Consider the following 22243-nt stretch of genomic DNA (forward strand, 5'->3'; position numbering starts at 1 on the left):
AAAAATGGCTTTAATAAGTGTATGACAGACACTATAGATTGTCTGTTAGAAGATTACTAGTTCAAACTACATTATTATTTTTCATGCAAATACGTTTTCAGGTGTATTTGGTTTACCCACCGCTTCTTACCAGTCTTTGGGTATAGGTTTTTATGGTTATTCCATGTGTTTTTGACATTATGAGTTGCATGAATTAATGTGCATGCAGTCTTTTGTCATCTTTCCATAACTCCAAAATTAGATTATCAACAATATAACATCCTGTCTACAACACAGACATGCTCATTATCACATTACCCATACCACCTTATTTTTTTGGTGTGTGAGAAAGTTGATTTATTTGCAAAATCAGTTAATTACGACAATAACAGTATTGTTCACAGAGCAAGTGACCGATTATGGCCAAACGACACTGGCAGGTTTGTGTTTTGAGCTTTTGGCCTGGTTTGACATTAATGTTCTGCCATGTTTGACCGTGATCAAAAGGTGCTATGTAATCATTTTTTTGGATGGTTTAAACAAATCTCCGTTTGTATTGCAACACTGAAAGCAATGTGTGTAATAATGTATACATATTGTTTCATGTTGTTTCCCTTTAAAACATGCTGCCTTTAACAAGCAAAATGAAACAATAAAAATATTTTGGAGGCTACGAAGTTTGTGTCACTTAAACACACAGGAACACCACACATAGGGCCAGATGTATTCAACATGGAGAAGTGATCAAGCAATGATAAGTGTAAAGCTGCCAATCAAATAGTAACTTGCATTTGTAAAAAAAAAAATGGATTATATGGTGTGTTATCACCTTCCACTTATCACTGCTTAATCACTTCTCCAGCATTACGCTATCTGCCCCATAATATGATGTGTACTCCAAGCAACAACACACAATGCACATGCTGCATTTGTATGTCCAGTAATGCTGTGTATGTTGGTATGTTTTTTTAAAAATTACACATTCTGTGGGAAATACATGTTTGAGTTTGTCCAAAAAACAATGTATGTTACAACTTCAAAATGACAAACATTGTGATACACATATGCCTTACCTGCCTCCCTACATCTGTACTCCAAGTGTCGCCAGATGTATCTAACTCTTCTGCTTGCTGACTGTTTTCTTCATCCTCATCAGCATGTGGCAGATGTTGTTGCAAACACATGTTATGAAGAAAACAGCAGCAGAACACAATCCTGATCAGCTTTAAGGGACTATACAACAAAAGGGGTGGTATTCATGTGACCGGCGGTCGGAAGACTGACAGTCACATGACCTCCGCCAGCATCCCTACCCCTCACTATCCCGATGGTCGGCATGCCAACCAACAGGGACTATTTCCACTCGAGCCTGCAGCGCGGTGAGTGCAGCGAGCCCGCAAGGGGCTTGCTGCACTCGCCCCTCCCCCCCCGCAATCCCGGCATCGGTATCCTGCCGGGATCCCGGCGTCCGTATGCTGACTGGCGGTCTCCTGACCGCCGGTCAGCCATACTACACCCCAACAAAAGTCCTGCAGACTTATCCAGACACCGAAACCTAGATTTCAGCACACCAAAACATCTTTCTATCATATTCCGCGTGGACTTATGTGCATGATTGTAATTGTGTTCAGCATGGGAATCAGGATGGGACAATGGAGTCAGATGCCAAGAGAAACAGCCATCTCCCCCTCACCTGAAAGACAGATATAGTAACATGTGTAATGTACATATACAGCAACACATAGCTAACAGAGTGGATTTCGGACTAGTATATAAAGTCCAACACATATCAAGTCACATACCCAGCAGCCATCCATCTGGCATTTGTCCATCCTTAAATTTATCAAAGAGGGATGACAGACTGAGGATGAAGGAGTCATGGCAGCCACCAGGGTAACCAGCCACAACACTTATGATTTTGAGTTTTGCATCACAAACCACCTGTACATTTGTAGAGTGGTCAAGATGTAGATTTGTATATATATGCTGCCTGCCCCTAGGTGGTCTCAGCTCAACGTGTGTGCAATCTATGGCTTCCAGCACATTGGGCATGCCAGCAAGGCCATAGAAAAGCTACCCTGATGGCATGCCACTTAGACTCCTGGGTAGGGAAGCAGATAGGGGCATCGATGTGGGGCTGCAAAGCATCAACACCTGTGTGTATATTTAAAAGAAAAAGGAGGGTAGTGAGAGTAAAAAAAAAACATCACTGTGTACTGACATTACTACAACAACAAACTAACAGATGAGGAGGTAAGGTTTACGTCACCCGGATTAGGATTCTGGAAAAGCAGGGCTGTGAGATCCCAGTGACATCGCCAGACACAGCCTGAAAGCTGCCAGTAGCCATAAAGTGCAACACAGACAGGAGCCAGTGCAAGAGCGTGCTGTCTCAGGGTCTATGTCCAGTTTGACAAGGTCATACAGATGGAAAATGTTGCCTCAAATTAGCTGGAACATCTGTATTACCTTGTCATCAGCCAATGCGATTAAGTTTAAATGCTCCCTGAAAAAACGAGGCCTGTGCAACCTCCATGGCACCTGTACAACCTGCTGACCATGTTCAGTTTCCTGGCCCTGGTCTCTTCCAGGCTGATGTCGCAGTCTCAGGAACCCCACAGCACACAAAACATCACTGCACCATAGAACAGCAGCCATTTCTGAGTGAGGGATGTTTCAAATGTGTCTAGGGCCCTTTTATAGGCATCCTAATACAGGTGTGATTGATGTTGAAGTTGACACACAGGAAAAAGCAGGTCTATTTTTTTGCAGCGTTTTTTTACGATTTGCAAAAAAATACGGCCACAATGAAACTTTCACGGATGACAAACAAAATACGAAAGAATAGTAAATTACCGTGCTGTATGAACAAACAGCCGCGTTTGACCGATGGTCTATTCATTCGTATTTCAGACCTCTGTCATGAAAACAATACGAATAGCCCCAAGACTGTCAAGTTTTGTGGTTAGTAAATTCCTGTGTTGACACTTTGAAAAAAAAAAACTCTGAAAAAATCGTGACTTTAGCAAATAGACCCCTAGCAAGCGATTTTTGCACTGCTGCGATCAGATAGTTGCTGCTTACAGGGGGAGTGTATTTTAGCTGTGCAAGCGTGCAAATGCATGTGTAGCAGAGCTGTACAAAAAGAATTTGTGCAGTCTCTGCGCAGCCCAGGACTTACTCAGCCGCTGCGATCACATCAGCTTGTCCGGGACCGGAATTGACGTCAGGAACCCTCCCTGCAAATGCATGGACATGCCTGCATTTTTCCAAACACTCTCAGAAAACGGTCAGTTGACACCCATAAACGCCTTCTTCCTGTCAATCTCTTTGAGATCGGCTGTGCGAATGGAATCTTCGCTAAATCCATTGCCCAGCACCGATCCTCTATGTACCTGTATGGCACGCCTGCGCATTGCGGTGCATACGCATGTGCAGTTTTGCCGGTTTTTAACCTGATCGCTGCACTGCAAAAATCGGCAGCGAGCGATCAGCTCGGAATGACCCCCCTAGGGCCTAATTCAGACCTCATCATAGCAGCAAAACCATGTGCACTGCAGGTGTGGCAGATATAACATTTGCAGAGAGAGTTAGATTTGCGTGTCCAAGTGTTTGCAGGGCGGTTGTCTGACGTCAATTCCGCACATGAACAGGCTGAAGTAATCACAAGGGCTGAGTAAGTCCAGACCTACTCTGAAACTGCACAAAATGTTTTTGCAGAACTCGGCTGCAAAGGCGTTCGCACACTTGCAAAGCGAAAATACACTCCCCCGTGGGCGGCGACTATGCGTTTGCACAGCTGCTAAAAGTAGCTAGCGAGCGATCAACTCAGAATGAAGGCCAGTGTTCATTTGTAAAGGGACAATTCCAAACAGTTCTGGAGATCCCTGTTCAGGAGGTCCCATGATCAGACATCACGTGATGCTGCACTGCAGGTGTAAAAATAAAGCAGCCAGTATTTACCATGCACGGAAACAATATAACTCACCCAAATCTAAATCTCTCTGCACATGTTACGTCTTCCCCACCTGCAGTCCAAATTGCTAGCTTTTTTGGTTTGCTAACAATGTGCAGTTACCTATAATTTATATGTTGCCATATTGATATTGTCAAAATGACAGTCAAAACGTTGACATGCCGTGATATGTTCAAAATGTTCACCACAAAAACGTTGGCACAGTCATAATATAAAAAAACAAAATGTCGACACATATACAATTATGTCGACCAGCACTAATGGACAAATATACAAGAAAGGTGGCTCACTTCTCAACTTTTTTCACTGCTTAGTACATCTCCTCCATAGTGTCCCATTGAGGGTGCAAACAGTGATCCTATCACACAACAGACATCCTAATGAAATTGGCAAACAGGACTCTTTGTGGGGGCACACATGAGAGAGAAACAGCTGTGGATAATCCAATGTATCATAAATATACATAAAACTGTCTGCTGGACAGTTCTGAAACTCACTTGACCACTTGGTTGGCCTCTCGTTGTGCACAAAAGTCAGTGAGCACTCAGGGGAATGATGTCAACCAGAGCCGGGCCTAACCAATATGATGCCCCAGGCAAGATTTTTGCTTGTGCCCCCTAGCACCGCCGCTAGTTCTGCTTCTGACCTTGCGTCCCTTTCCCAGCACCATCACTCCTCACCCATAGCAGTCCTCATTTTGGTGTTTCTACCCCCTATATTTTAAATAGGAGCAGTGTGCACATTCGGCACTCAAAAAGGAGTGTGTTCTTGCTGGGAAGGGGCATGGCCACACTATAGTACCCCCAATTCAAATTACGCCACACAGTATTACAGCTTTATTCACATTATATCATGTAATAGTGTCCTTTCTTCACATTACATCACACAGTAGTACCACTTTACCTTATAAACGTTACTCCTCACAGTAAAGCTCCTTATTCACATTACATCACACTGAATAGCTCCTTATTCACATTACAGCACACCATATTGCTCTTTATTCACATTAGACCACATTGTAGTACCCTTTCTACTGTATATGTTATGCCACACAGTAGAGCACTTTATACACCTAATGCCACACATGAGTAATGCCTTTATACACATAATACCACACAGTAATGCCCCTTACACATATGACACAGATTATTAATGTCCTTATAAATATAATGCACCTTGCATATTAAGCCGCACATTATTAATGCCCTTATACACAAAATGACACACATAATGCCCATCACACATATGCAGAAACTACTGCACAACCAACCCTCCCATACACAGCACTCACCTAGCCGCTGACACTGTGACCTCTGCCTCTGCTTGGATACAGATGTGTCCATATACATCTTGCCTCAATATGCCATGAAGCAGGAGTTGGCTGGCATGAGTCAGCTAGCAGCTCTGCTAACGTCGGGCACCCTTTTTGATGAAAATGCATCTTATTTGCATTGCTATGTTGCTAAGATGACAAGCAGCTTTTGCTGATTAACCACTTAACTGGCATGGTCAGATTTCATGAAACTGCGCCGTCCCACCATGCCCCCCCGTTTTTGACGATGAGATCCATTCTGCAGATGTGCAAAATAAAATGTTTAAATATTGAAAAAATACTTTTTCAACTTTATTAAATAAAATACATTTTAAAAAACAATGTTAACGCTTTTGAAGGGAAAAATCATCAGTTAAGTGGCTCAAATGATATGCGGCATGCCTATATACTGTGTGTTACTGTGGCTGTATCTGCATATGAAATGCTATGTTACAGTTATTTCCAGGAATACACTTCGTATGCAGATACAGCCGCAGTTACACACAGAATACAGGCATGCCGCATATCATTTTAATCAGCAGAAGCTGCTTGTGCCCCTAGGCATACCAAATGCCCTAGGCAGTTGCCTAGTTTGCCTAGGCCTAGGGCCAACCCTGATGTCAACACTAGAGATGAGCGGTCCGGATTGCCAGGGATCCAAGCCGCATATGAGCCACGGCTCGGAGCTTCACGGCTGACGCCGGGGCTGAACGTCATCTTACCGGCGTCGGAATCTCGTAGGACGTGAATATAAGGCGATGCGACTGGGACTCAGCGCCATTTCACTGGAATGCACGCTGCCGTTTGCTGCATTATACTCTGCTGTAGTGGCTGAACTGGATAGTGACTGTCTAATGTGTATATGGGACACACTGCTAATGCATTCTGCACTATACTCTGCTATCCTGGCTGTACTGTGTCCAGATTCACAAGTGGCTATGCTGTATATTAGTAAATGTTTATAGGTGGCATGCTGCATGCTACTGTGTGCTGTGCTATACTCTGCTATACTGGCTGTGCTGTGTCCAGATTCATAAGTGACTGTGCTGTATAGTGACTGCGTATAGGTGGCATGCTGCATGCTGCTGTGTGCTGTGCTGTACTCTGCTATACTGGCTGTACTGTATAGTCACTGTGTATAGGTGGCATGCTGCACGCTGTTGTGTGCTGCGCAATACTCCGCTATACTGGCTGTGCTGTGTCCAGACTCACAACTGGCTGTGCTATATAGTGACTGTGTATAGGGGGCACACTGCTGTGTGCTGTGCTATACTCTGCTGTAAATTGTACTGTTTGTTCACATGCATCTATAAGCCCTGAGATCCATGCAGTTTGAACCGAGCTGCAAGTTAAAAATTTTTTAAAAATAAATATATATATATATATATATATATACTGCAGCTGCACTCTTCCTTTTCTTGTATATTAAAATGGACATGCACAGTATAACCCACCACACACTTCAGAGACAAAAGCCAAACCTTTCCCGAACATCTACACCAGGTAACCCAGGCAGGGGGCCGTGACCGGCTTAATGGGTGCAGCAAAGCCCAAAGTTCCTTGTGGGGCTTCCTGTTGAAGACCACCATTGGAGTAAGACTCCGCGCCCCTGTTCTGGTTCTCATCAACCTCCTGGTACTAGTTCTGCCCATATTCCAGCAATCACCAAGGACTAATTAATTCCATTCGAAAGCACTATCTCCAGCCTTCTAGCTTCTAGTAAAACAATACCCAGAGAACCAGCATCTCTGACACCAGTCAGGAGACATCCGAAACTCAGAATCAGACAAACATGGACTGACACTTTTGTGGCTGAAGTGCTTGGTTTGTTTGGACCCCCACAAATCCTTTTTTTTTTTTAAGGACTACCTCCTTTCATTAATGGGAAGGTTGCATGGACCAGTCCAAACTGCTGCTAGCTGATACTTCACTGCTTATTATAATTTTACAAATTATTATAATTTAGTAAAATAAATTTAATGAACTCATAGCAAATGCCGTAACACAGGGCCTAATTCAGAGTTGATCGCAGCAGCAAATTTGTTAGCTAATGGGCAAAACAACATAATTAATATCCTCATTAGCATCAGATAGTATACAAATATCCTCCTCATCCTGTTGCACTTTCACACTAGCATCCTCAATTTCTATTATGCCATCATCACCATCTTTACTTGTACTGCTTATCCCCACTGGGTGCAGAAATGGTGGAAGGAAACTTCTCTATGAGTACAGTGGGAGAAATGTCAGACTCACACATAGCTAACCCCCAGACTCTCCTCAGGGATTTGTGAACACAGTTTGTTATTCAGCCTTAGTGTTCTCATTTTTGGGAACTGATTTGTCAGTTTTAAAGGTTACACCTCTATCTCTTTTTTAACATTGAGAAATATTTCAATTTCAGGTGCCCTTTCTTAAACTTTCTACCAGATGGAATACCTTTAGTAGATGTTGTAGCACTATAATAACTAGCAGCAGCCACAGCACTGGTACTTGGTTGCTGCTTCTGCTCTTCCATCAACTGATTTTGAGCTAGATTGACTCACATTGCTTATATTATTAACTCATAGGCATGGCACCAACTGAGAATTACTGTAACACAGTGCCACTGCCTGGCCCTGAATACACACAAGTTTTAGAAAAAAAAATGTTTTAACAAATGACAACAACTTCATAGTGTGACTGACCCAGCACTTATATTATTAATGCAGTGGCACAGCACCTACTGAGCATTATTGTAGCACTGTGCCACTGCCTGGACCTGAACACACACAAGTTTTTTTTAATTGTTTTTAATATTTTTTTATATATATATTTTCAGTGTATGTTGATGAAACTATACCCCTTTGTTGATGCCCAATTATTTGTGGGGAGATTTCAATATGGTTGCTCTGTACCCAACTGCTACCGAATTTATTTGTTTGTGTGCAGCACATGGTATGTCATTTGAAGTAGTTTGATGTTATTCAAAATTAAAAAACAAAACGGTAATAATGTACACTGGAAGACATCATGTTTTTCTCTATGCACATCCCAGCTCCTCTCTCTGCGTGTATGACATCATACACACGTGTGTCATGATGGGTCACACACACAATACTGCAGGACTGGAGACACAGGCATACCCTAGAGCTGGCACCCAACAGCTTTCTAATCACTGACAGTCTATCGGGAGTATTCATCCAGCTCTCTGACAATTTCATCAGAGCTCGCAGAATACCGTAAATGCCCTTTATACAGCCCTGTTGGTGGGACTTGGGACCCACAGGGCCCTAAGCAGCCGCTTTGGTTGCCTTGTGGTAAAGTCGCTACTGCTGCCAGCCTACAGCGAGTCATGATGACATCACGTACGCTGTGCTGGGAATACAAACAAATCTTTATTACACTGGTCACTGGGCTGCCAGAAACTTAATTACAGCTAAGGGATACTCAACCTGTATTTATGTTGTCCTTTCGAACGGCTACTTAGTTGTTGGGCTATAAAGTTTGGTATTTTATTTTGGCTTAGTGGTGCCACAAAAAAAGATTGATGACACTAAAGATGTCATAAAATTAAACAGTTTGTGAACCTCTGCATTAGGGTGATACATAATATTTGTGAGCATCCCCTGATAATGGATGTTGTCAGGCATATGTCACAAATATATAATGATAACTTGGCCCAATAAAATCTGATGGTTAAGCAATTTTGAGATAAATAGTTCCTGGAATTATCTCAATATTTACATATGTACTATACATTATGCATATTGTCATTGATGTAATGCATTAATAGAATCTGGAATGTAAAAAAAAAATTGTATTATGATCCAGTATATTAAAAATCAGAATACTGACCTTATGTTAGTTATATTGATTAATTGTATTTACCATTTTAATGTTTTAATCTATTTTCACTTACAGTATTTATGGGGAAAAGATTGATAAATAATGCTTTTGATGTAATGTAATAGTTTGCATGTCTTTAGCTGACATGATAGTAGAGGTTGGGCTTTCTAATTCCCATAGCAACATGGAAGGTGAGATGTATTACACCTTCAGGAGAGATAGTGGAGATATTGCCCGTGGCAACTAAGCGGCTTCTATTTATCATTTATCTTGCACATTTTATAAAATGACAGAAAGTTCCTATGGGTAACTTCTCACATATCTCTCTTGAAGGTTTAATACATCTTGCCCGGAAAGAGATGTGACCTCTAATTAGAGGATCCTTCTGGCTATTATGTAGTGATGACTGCATCTAACTCTGTCAACTGGATTATAGGAAAGTGGAAGTCCAGGTCTCCATGAACATATTGTCTTGTTTACCTTCCAGAGTTTCCCAACTTTACAGGGGTATGTGGTAAAAATACCAGCAGGAGACTGAAAGCAAGATCCCAACACATCCCAGAGGTAAGTACAAGGGTTGGAGCTAGGCATTAGGTGAATGGTGAATGGTTAGGGTTAGGCTGCAAGAGGGGTGGGTTGGGGTTAGTGGTAGAATTTGGGGTAGAGGTAGGGAGAAAATAATTATGTGTCAGGATTCTGGCCATTGGGATCCCTCTGTTGGTCTCCTGACTGTTGGCATCCCAGCTGCCGGAATTTTGCACCCAAACCTTTCCAGTGTAACAATATGTGCTGGTTGTTGTTTGAGTCTTTTTTCCCATAATCATAAACACTATTGATAGAACGACAATTTTGCACACATATATCTGTTTCAAAGTAGGCATTATTATGATATGGTGTGATGTAGTTTTTATTATTGCGTAGAGGAATTTTATCTATATATACTAACTTTAATATTGTTATTGCTATTTGGATAATTATATAATAATGGACTGAATCAGATACCTCACAATTCTGCCTTGATAAACACTCATAGAAACATATAATTTGACGGCAGATAAGAACCATGTAGCCCATCTAGTCTGCCCCTTTAGGGATAGGGTATTAGGGTTAGGGGTTTGGGTTAGGGCTGTGGTATTAGGGTTAGGGGTTAGAGGTTATAGTAGGGTGAGGTTTAAAGTTAGGGTTGTTATGGTATTAGGGCCAGGGATAGGGTGTTAGGGTCAGGGGTTAGGGGTTTGGGTTAGGGTTGGGGTATTAGGGTTAGGGATTAGAAGTCATAGTAGAGTGATGTTTAAAGTTAGGGTTGTTAGGGTATTAGGGCCAGGGATAGGGTATTAGGGTTTATGTTTAGAGTAAAGTCTAACCACAAAAGAGACTTTTCACCTACTTCAAATTCCAATTTTGTACCAGTTTTCTTATTGCATGAGCTTGCTTCCATCTTGAAAGACTGTTGAACAGGGGCTAGCTGCAACTTTCAGCCTAGGGAACAAACACAAGCAAGTGACCCCAGCACATTGCAATGGAAAAATTGGTCAGGTAAGAAAGCATGTGGATATGGGTTATATAATGTGGGTGTGGCTTAATAGGTAATAACCTATACAAGATATTTGCTATGTCAAAGAGCTAAAAACAAATATAACACCTTTTAATCTCATCTGACAAAGCATAGACTATAGAATGCCCAATATTATAAAAAGAGTGTTCCTTTATCTCTATACAAGATAGAAAGGATTCTAGTTACCAATATATACTATAGGAAGCATCGATAAGACCCAAATAAAACACATGTGCCATTTCTAGTAACCAATATACAGGGGAGGATTAGAAATTTAGAGTGTCCCTGAAAAATATTCTGAAATATCCCTATGTAAACCTCCACATTATAGGGCAAAAGCATCAAAAACTATTTGTGGGATGGCCTTTTCAGGGGATACCTGCAAATATTAAGTACAGCCTCGCTGGAGGAGAAAAGCAGTGATGTTTATTTACTTTCTATTTTCTCCCCAATTTTGTGTGTTGCTCCCCCCAAACCCCTTAGCATTAAGCACAGCCAATGTTATGTATGTGTGTGCTTATTACAGTAGTCAAGCACGTAATAAATGTGCATACACTGTATTTGTTAATATAAATAATTGCAGTTGGTATTTGCCCTAAACTGTTGCTTCCCCATGTCCTCCTCTTGACACAACACTTCCCCATCTCCTCCTCCTGACCTGTCACTTACTCATCTCTTCCTCTTGACCTGCAACTTTCCTATCTCCTCACCCCGACCTCTCACTTCCCCACCTTTTCCGCCCGACCTATAATTTACTAATCTCTTCCTCTCAATCTCCTCCTCCTGGCCTGCCCCTTACTTATCTCTTCCCTCTGACCTGCAGCTCCCCATCTTTTCCTCCCAACTTGTTGCTTCTATGCATCCTCCTTCCGACTTGCCACTTACTCATCTCTCCCTCTCAACCAGTGGTTACCTCATCTCCTACTCCTTCCAACATGTCATCACCTCCTCCTACTGACTTGCCCCTTACCCATCCCCTCCTCCTGAACTGCAGCTTCCTTGGTCTACCCCAAACTAACCCCTCCCATCCCCTCCAAACCTGCCCAAAACACAGTGCCTCCATCTCAAATTACATTCCAACCCCCCCCCCCGGTTCTACTCACTGTACCTCAAGGCTTCTCAGCTTTTCCTCTTCCTTCAACTTCTCTTCCTCTTACTACAGTTTCTTTTACATGTCTGATTCCACTTCTCTGTTCCGCTCCTCTTCCTCTATGTTTCAGCCGCTGTGTGTGTAGGACTGGCTGGCTCCTGACTCCTATACAATATGCAGACGTCATTATGCTGCAGGGAGGGAGTTCATTGATTACTGTAAGAAGAAGCTAGAGTTTAGGACGCCGCAGGTTCTCGCTGCCATGTAATGCGTGTAAGATATCTTGATGCATCAAGCTTATTATACATGCTGAGAGAATTCTGTCCCTCCTGGAGAGGGTCATGTTGGGAGGTATGCAATAGTAGAAATGCACTGGCCGGGGGGCAGATGACACCTTACGCCCCAGCCCAGTCCGTCTCTCCTTCTGAATGTCCTATTTATTTCTTTATCTAGTAGGAGGCCAATCTGGTTAAATTAGTACTTCATATATTCTGTTTTTATTGTATGTGTATGTAACAGAGTTGTTTTGATCTTGCTAACTAAATACCTGAAGATAATTTGCAGTATCAAAAACATTTCTTCCTTATCCTTTTGGGTTATTGTGTTATGAACTGAGTCAGTAAAGATTATGGCCGTTTATCCTGTTTGAGAGTTCACATGCAGCCTACAGTCAATACACCTGATATATATATATATATATATATATATATATACATACAGTATTACAGGGTTAATCTTTGGTTAACTCATATTAACCGTGGTCACAGGCCTTTACATGCACCCCTGTGTAATCTCACTTGTTCTAAACCTGTGTCAGCTGCTCCTTAGTAATTTATCAGCCAGTGTCAGGTGACTAGTGTACCTTTTAAAAGCCATAAGATGCATGGCAGATACACATTAAACCTAGTGGGCATGTGTGCAGTATATTATGCGTGATACAGTTGCCAGGTTTTAATTTTTGAGACTTTGTGATAGTGTAGGACCTGCATGAAGGTGGGGTACCTTGGCGAGCGGTATGCAGGCTTCCGTGCATTGGCCAATTCACTAACTAAACCCCCATCATTTATTTATTGATGTTGTGAGGATAAGTGAGCTTGCTATGGTGAGTGCTGAACTTTTTGTTTGTATATATATATATATATTTATATATATAAAATGATGTGCTTATCACTTATCTGCTGATCACATTGGCTGGATTTCAGTTGAGTATGTATTTTATTCTGGCATTGATATTTATGTATTTTGAAAACAAAAACAAGTGTGATGCCACTGCACTGATACAAGTATAAATAATAAAATATATAAATCAGCTTTGAGTCAAGAACCTCTAGACTTCTTTAATCAATCAATATCTAAAATACAACAAAATATACAATAAGTAAAAAGTATATTTATAAAATATAGAAAAATTAAAATAGTAATATAAGTAAATATCATGCTGGAACTATACTGTAACTTCAAAGTACAATTCAATTGGAAGTTTTAGTTTTAACAACAAATAATTTGCATGAGCTATAAAACATCAAATGGTAATACCAAGTAGGTCCAAATAGGGGGTAATGTCCTCTAAGTGAAATGGTCCCAGAAATATATTTAAACTAGGTATTCAATCACTGTGATGGAGAAGGCAATTTCCAATTTTTACTATCAATTTGCAATTCATAGTAAATCATGCACTGTTTTAAAAGTAGGGAAAATTATTCATCTAGCGCTTCAAATCATCCGCTCCAATAAGCAGCTTGCAGCCAGCTGGTGTATAAAGACACACTGTAGTACAGTGACTGTTGTAGAGCGTCCAGTGGCGGCTCCTACCTGAGCGGTGGAGGGAGGGCTGCCGTTGGCTGTGCTGCCTCATCCTCTGCACCTGATGTGCTGCCCTGGTCCCTGTTTCCTAGCACCTGTACAATGCATGCGCACAAGTGGCAGCTTGACTGCACATGTGCAAACCCCCGGCTTCTATGGACTGCATCAGCAGAAGCCCTAAGAAGCCGGGTAGGGCTGACAATGAACAGGGAATGGCTTCCTACTGGAAGCCAACTCTCTGCTACTCGCAGCCCGGTCTGGCAGTCCCAGAGGGAGGAAACACCTCCAATGGGACTGCCTGTCCTGCGAGTGACTGGCAGGTAGGACTTCCTCAAGAAAGTCACTGCCAGTCACAGTGAAGCCAGTGCAGTCTCAAGGACTGCATCTGGCTCAATTGCAAAATGATTTTATCTGGAAATCAGTGGATAGAGATGCACTATAGTATGCAGCATCAGTGGCATCTCATTTACATTTTCTAATTCGCAGAAGTGACTCACAGGGTTAATAAAGGTCAACGTGTTTCATTCTACCAAGCAGAACTTTTTCAAGACCGACTGTAATTGTGATTTCTTATCTAGTGGTGCAATTAAAGTTAATTAAAAAGGACTGAATCTAATATGTTTCTGAGTCTACAACACACACAGTTAATTAGTTGAAAACACATTTTTTTGGAAAAAAATAAGCCCAATAGTTGTATTTCTAGTTTTGCATATCTGATTTTATAACCAAGACACTTCTATTAACTTTTCACGAGTTATGTGAAAAAATGACTGAATCATTACACATTTGAAAAGAGATTAAAAGTGATTACAAGTACAAATGTTCTTCCCTAATCTTATTTATTGCATACAATTGTACAATTGGACAATTATATGCAATAAATAAGATTATTGATGAACATTTGCACTTGTAATAACTTGAGCAATGTTATGCAATAAATTGGATTGGTGAAGAACATTTGCCCTTGTAATCACTTTACTCTCTTTTCAAAAATTTCATTAATTTATTAATTTAAATTGTGAAATAAAAGTTAATAGAAAAACACACCATGGAATCACATGAACTCCTAGAGCCTGGCTAGAGAGGTCTTCACCTACAACAGCAGTGTTTCCCATAGAGATTGATATTCTCACAGGTATTTGGATACCCCCAGGATTTAAACTCAAGGTAGTAGGACTTTATGCTAGAATACAGGCAGCAGTGAGGAAGTCTGGAGTGGGTATTGAACTGAAAGCACCCAAACAGTCACAAACAATAATGCAGGGTCAGGAGCCAGGGACTGGAGCTGAATCAACGGTACAGGCAGACTAGCAGGGCAGCCAGGAAACAATGCAGCTGGTCTATTGTCAGGAATAGGCTCTTAATCTGTAGCAGAGAGTAACTATAGAGTATAGCACAAAGAATATAATACAGCTAAAAAGTAGTCAGGAACCATTAATTCGAGAAGCAGCCAAGGCTCTGCAAACAGTAGGGAGCCAAGAATAGCAGAAGAGTCCAGCAGCAGGTACCATGAGTTGGAACGCTATAACTGCCATGTAAATTACTTTAAAAAAAAGTCTTCTTTGGACCTGCCCAAATTTTTTTAGTATATGGTAGTAGGTTATTACTCTCCTCTCACACCTATTTGAGGTTAAGATTACTTCTGCCTTCTCTCTTTGACTCTTTCCATGCTTTCTAGACACCAAAATAAATTGCTACGACATGTTGTCTCTGCAGGCAGTTGTGTCACGTATCTGATATGTTCATAGAATGGAATATATTACAGTTATAATAAGTCACTTGTCTAGATCATTTGGTAAGGTATGGGGCCCTTGGTTGGCCTCCCAAAATGCTTCCTCCTCATTTGGTATTTAATCTTCTAAATTTGATGTGTTTATAATCCTTTGGTATTGAGGTCTCCCCCCCAACTCCCTCTCCTTTTTCATCTGATTCTCCTCTTTTATCTTTTTTATCCATTTCTTTATTTCCCTGATGGCCTACCACTCCATATTCAGCAAAATCGTTTCTTGCCGATATGCTTTCTAAAAATTTTTTATTTTTTTTGTCATTGCTAATTTTAATAGATTCTGAGGTATAGTTGTACTTAGTGATTTTTGTAATCATGTAATCTATCTGATTTATGTACCTATGATCCATTTAAGAAAACAGTATTCTCAAAAAAAGGCTTCCCACCTTTACTGCATGTAAGTACTTTCCTGGAATCCAAGACCTCTAATCAGGCTTATAGCCTTTTCAGTGGACTAATAAGTGGATTTGGGCTTGTACTCTCTTGGAATCCAGAATCTTTTCTACAACTTACAGTATTCTTGATGTCCATCAATTTCAACTATGGCGGTCCTTAAATTAAATGGAGGAGGTACTTCAATTTCTTGGAAAGGATGATCAATTTAAAGAGAGCATAATGAAACATTGGATCCTGGAAGTTTCAAATAAAAAGCAACAGGGTTCACTTGCTTGGTAATCTTGAGTGGACCAATGTACATAGGACCATTTTTTAGAGGGTTGATGAAGTCTAATATTTCAGGTGGACAACCAAGCCATATCACCCACTTGCAAACCTTACGATGCCGATCTGAAAAGAGTTTACAATGAACTGAAGAATTGTGCAGAGCAATATGGACCATGTTCCGACCAAACTTAATCTGGGTAGCAATGTTGCTTACTTCAGGTAAATAAATGGGTGCAAGGGAATAAAAGTATTTGGCTCTAGAGTGATGCTCATAAATGCAAAAGAAGGCAGACATGTTGGTAGGAGAATGGCAGCCATCATTAAAAGCAAAATTCGGCCAAAGGTAGATATTCTGCCCAATTATTATGGAATTTGGAGATGTAAAAATGGAGGTATTGTTCTAAGGACTCATTCACTCTTTCAGTCTGTCCATTGGACTATGGGTGGTATGCAAATGACACACTACTGCTGATGCCTAGCAGAGTGCAAAAAGTCTTTAAGAATTGAGCAACAAATTAAGATCCTCTATCAAAGACAATACCAAGAGGCAAACCATGTAATCTGATTATATATTGTATAAATAATAAATGCAAAGGATTTAGCACTGGGTAACAGGAATAAAATGAGGCAATTTACTGAACTGGTCGGCCATGAAACAATTCATATTATGACCACCAGCCACAGATAAGTCCACAATAAAATCCATTGATATGTGGTTCCAAGATCTTCCCATTATTGGCAGGTGCAAAAGTTGACCAGAAAGAGGGCTCCAGAGTGACTTATTTCTGATGCAAATTTCACGCACTTGAACAAATTCTTTTACATTCAAAATAATAATTAACCACCAGACAGAGCAAGACAGAAGTTCTTGTGATTTGGAATTCCAGGGTACCCTGATGCTTTACTTGAGTGAAATTCAGAGAGAATAGTAAACTTGAATTGTTCTGGAATGAACAACAATCCAGGAGAAGTCTCTAGAGGATGTGAAGATAGGTCTTGTGCCAAGCCAGCATGAATAGCTGAAGCAGCAGCAATAGGCAGATTTGCTGAAGAGGAATTATGATTTGGAAGGAAACTGTGGGACAAAGCTCAGCTTTGAGTTTCCTAGATAATTAATTAAACCGGGTAAAGGACAGTGCCTATTGTGCCTGCCCGGAGTTGAGACTTTTGGTTGACTCGATATAAAATAGTTTTTTTTATGATCTCTAATGACTGTAATAGTTTGTGCAGCTCCCTCTAATCAATGTCTCCAATCTTCGAAGGCCCACTTTGTTTCCAACACCATAATTGGTCTTGGCAGGAAAAAAACATGCGGGAGAGGAAAGCACAAGGGATCAACTTGTTATCAAGAGGATTTCTTTGTTAAAAAATAGCGCTGACCGCTACTTCAGAGACATTCACTTCAACAATAAAAGGTAACTCAGTATTTGGATGACGGAGTACAGGAGCTGAAACAATAGCTTGTTTCAAGGCATCAAAGTCTTCCAAAGCTTGAGGAGGCCAGTTGGAAGTATTTGCTCCCTTTTTGGTTAGAGTGATAATGGGGGCTTCCAAACTTAAAATGAGTGAATACACATCCTGTAAATAATTTGCTACTCCAAGGAATCTCTGGATTGTTTTTTAAGTGCAATTTGCATTTTTCCAGTATAACGAAAAGGTGATGTCCACGGAATTTCTGAAGTACTTGTTTGACATGTCAGCGATGGAGATCAATGGAGCGGGAATAAATTAAGATTTTTTTTAAGTATACAATGACACATTTTCCTAGGAGATCTTGGTGAACATCAGTAATAAAGTCCTGAAAGACTGACAGAGTGTTACTTGGCACAAAGGGCATTACTAGATACTCATAATGACTGGACTGTGTATTGAAAGCCGTCTTCTACTCATCCCCCTCGTTAATTTAAATGAGATTTTTTGGTTTAAGAAGATCAATCTTAGAGAAGGTGGTGGCCTCCTTGAGTTGGTCAAAGAGAACCGAAATCAGAGGTAACCGATATATGTTTTTGATTATGATTTTATTTAGCCCTCTAATCACTGCACACCCGCAGGCTTCCATCCTTCTTGAAAAAAAAAAGAAATCCTGCACCCGTAGAAGATTTGTAAGGCCTAATAAAGCCTTTACTGAGGTTTTCTTTAATATATTCATCCATTGCTTTAATCTCAGGAACTGATGAGGTGTAAAGTTTTCCCTTAGGTAGTCTGGACCCACAAATTAAATGAATGACACAGTCATAGCTATGGTGTGGGGGCAACGAATCAGAGTTTCTCTTAAAAAAGACATCTAGGAAATCATGGGAGTGACAAGGAAGACTTTGGGAACAAATTGAAGCACTTGAATTGACAATGACAAACAGATGGCAGCACATTCAGGACCCAAATGATCTCCCCTAATTTCCAGTCGATAACAGAGTGGTGATAGCATCATTGATTACTCATAATAAGGGAAGCCATGGATAAGTTGATCAGGAAAAAGGTCAGTATGTAGAGATCCCACAGATAAATGAAGAGGAGGGGTCTAACCACTGGCTAAAGGGTTATCATCCAGGCTACAAATAGTGATAGCGTGGTTCATGACAAGTGTCAAAAGCTGCAGCGACTGGGTGGTTAGGAAAGACATCCCAGCTTCTTAGCAACAACCAGGACCATCAGCCAGCCATGACAGATGGACATTGCTTTGCTTATTCATTTAATTGTGAAAGTTGGTACACACACACACACACACACACACACACACACACGGTTGCCAAGAGAAATCCTGGGCCCCATTACAACAACTTCCTTGGGCTCCCTGCCCCCCCCCCCACCCTGGAGGGGGTGTTACCACAGCATGTTGGAGGCATAGCCACACCTCTTTGGGGGCGTGACTAGCACATCAGAAGTACCCATTCACAGGAACATGGCATGCCTCCCAGCCAGGGCTGTAGAGAGCCTGGCTGGGCCCAGGTACTTTTCAGGGGGCATGGCCTAACCACAGAAGGCATGGCCATGCACCCTTAGAAAAAAATACAGAAAAATTGTATTTTAAGCACTTCCCTGGCCACACTGCAACCCAGCACACAGCAGCGCATGCTGAACTGAGAAGAAAAACTGCAGCTGCTGCTTCCAGGTAAGGGGGGGGGGGGGGGAGGATGGGACCTGATCCCCCACTGGGCCTTTCCATCAGACCTGGGCCCAGGTAATTTGTACCCTCTCCCACCATCTCTCGGCGCCACTGCACAAAAATATACAAGTGTTTGCCTAATTTCTATTGAATAGGTGTGTATGCATGTCCATTTCAGGAACGTTAGCCAGGTGCATCTTATGTGCTGTTTTATATTTAATATGCCAACCTGATGATTCCATAGAAGAATGTACACACTGAGCTATTTCTAGCACAGTGTATACAGGACTTGCAGGGGGTCAAGCTGGATACACAGTACTTGACTGATCGGGAGCGTTTTCCCGATCGACCAAGTGATAGCAAAAGTGTGTAGGCATCTTAACTTATAGACCTGGCTCCAGGGTTGGATTGGCCCTCAGGGGTACAGGGCAAATCCTTGGTGGCTCCTACTGCCTCTGGGTCCACCTAGGTTCCAGTCTGTGCACTTGAATTATACATTATACATATTTGACACTATACTACACAGAAATGTGGTATATTTTCTACAGGGCATTGCCATGATTAATCTAGTACATTATCATATATTATCAACAGTATTTACTATAACTATTTATCAAGGTACCCAGACCATGCATTCTTTGATGCTTATCCAAGCCTCTGTGTGGGCTGGCCATACCCCTTTGGTGGCTGGCTACAGACCTAAGAATGGGCACCTAAAAGGACATTCTGGATCTTGCAATAATAAGGCAGATGCAATCTCTACACAATTAGAGAAGTCTCAAGACTATCTTATTTCCAATAATTAAAGACTTAGCAGTCCTCTCACCTCACATTCAAAAAATGTATTTACATAGCTACACGGTGGATGAGAGTATCAAGGAAATTCAAGTTACTGATCTTAAACTGGTCATACTCTAAACAATTAATGTTTCAGTAATCTGCTTTCATTTTGCTTTTGACCCCTTGTTAAGTGTTCTACAGTTTTGGTCTTTTTTCCAAGGTATATCTTATGGTAATACAGAAGTCAAGATAGCAGCCTTTGCTGATGATCTTCTTTTTATCTCCAATCCATGTACTTGTTTATCACCTCTCCTTTCCAAACTGGAATACTTTGGTAAAATTTCTGGTTTCTCTATGAATCATTCCAAGTCTACTGTAACGGCCTCGAGTCCCTCCCTTCGTAGGCATATGTTAAATGTAGGTAATTTAAACTGGGCAAATACTGATATCTCCTATTTAGGTATTTGTCTTCCTAAAAATATCTATGATTTATATAATATAAACATTAAACAAACTATGGATGCAGCTCTTAAGGAATAGGATGCTTGCCAACATTTGCAACTATCTTATTTAGGAAGAACAAACCTTATAAAAATGATTACTTTTCCGAAATTGCTGTTTCCTATTCAGGTCTTACCAATAGTATTTACTAAAACAGATATTAAATACATTTACATGGCCTTTAAACAATTCATCTGGAAAAAAACAGAAACCTCGCCTAAGTCTTCAATGATTACAGAGATATAGGTCTGAAGGTGGCATTAATTTCCCAAATATGGAAATTTACAAAGATTGGATTTCCCATTCTGAACTAAACTCTAACTATGCAGTTGAGAAGTCCTTTCTTACAAATATGGACCTGGTTTGTTTCTTACATCTTCACAAATTTGAAATCCCTTCAGATATATTAGATAACCCCATCTTAATGTCATCATGGTCAGTTTGGCCCACGGCCCACAATAAATAGAATCTTAATGGAATCATTATTTATTCCTTCCTTTATTGAGTAATAATAAAAACTTCCAACATGGACTGGACTCTACCTCTTTTAATATTTGGGCTGCAAAAGGTCTCATTACAATTTATGAATCCAAAAACACATTGTACCCATAATTTTTCTCAGGCACACTCTCAATTTTTCTTTTTACAAATTCACAATCTAGCCTCTCTACAGGCACAACATTATGTACCAAAGGAGATATCTTACCTTTCTCCCGTGGACTTGATGATTGGATTTGGCCTTTCAATCCTCAATTAATATTAGGGGAGCCATCTCTATGGTTTATAAGATACTGCGAACCCCATATTATGAGGGTCACTATGAAACTGGCATCACTCAGTGGCAGAGACACTTTCCTAGTCTTCGTGAATTGACCATTTTAAAAGCACTCATATTCTAATCGTGTTTTTGTTTACTACATAATTCCATATGTGTTCTTTCATATTCTTCAGTATTAATCTACAATGTAGAAAATAATTAAAATAAATAAAAACTATGGAATGAGAAGGTGTGTCCAAACGTTGACTGGTACTATATATATATATATATACACTGCTCAAAAAAATAAAGGGAACACTTAAAAAACACAATGTAACTCCAAGTCAATCACACTTCTGTGAAGTCAAACTGTCCACTTGGTAAGCAACACTGATTGACAATCAATTTCACTTGCTGTTGTGCAAATGGAATAGACAACAGCAGGAATTTATAGGCAATTAGCAAGACACCCCCAATAAAGGAGTTGTTCTGCAGGTGGTGACCACAGACCACTTCTCAGCTCCTATGCTTTCTGGCTGATGTTTTGGTCACTTTTGAAAGCTGGCGGTGCTTTAACTTTAGTGGTAGCATGAGACGGAGTCTACAACCGACACAAGTGGCTCAGATAGTGCAGCTCATCCAGGATGGCACATCAATGCGAGCTGTGGCAAGAAGGTTTGCTGTGTCTGTCAGCGTAGTGTCCAGAGCATGGAGGCGCTACCAGGAGACAGGCCAGTACATCAGGAGACGTGGAGGAGGGCAACAACCCAGCAGCAGGACCGCTACCTCCGCCTTTGTGCAAGGAGGAACAGGAGGAGCACTGCCAGAGCCCTGCAAAATGACCTCCAGCAAGCCACAAATGTGCATGTGTCTACTCAAACGATCAGAAACAGACTCTATGAGGGTGGTATGAGGGCCCGACGTCCACAGGTGGGGGTTGTGCTTACAGCCCAACACCGTGCAGGACGTTTGGCATTTGCCAGAGAACACCAAGATTGGCAAATTCGCCACTGGCGCCCTGTGCTCTTCACAGATGAAAGCAGGTTCTCACTGAGCACATGTGACAGACATGACAGAGTCTGGAGACCCCAAGGAGAATGTTCTGCTGCC

The sequence above is a fragment of the Pseudophryne corroboree genome, chromosome 1 (assembly GCF_028390025.1).
Source record: "Pseudophryne corroboree isolate aPseCor3 chromosome 1, aPseCor3.hap2, whole genome shotgun sequence".
Classification (NCBI taxonomy): domain Eukaryota; kingdom Metazoa; phylum Chordata; class Amphibia; order Anura; family Myobatrachidae; genus Pseudophryne; species Pseudophryne corroboree.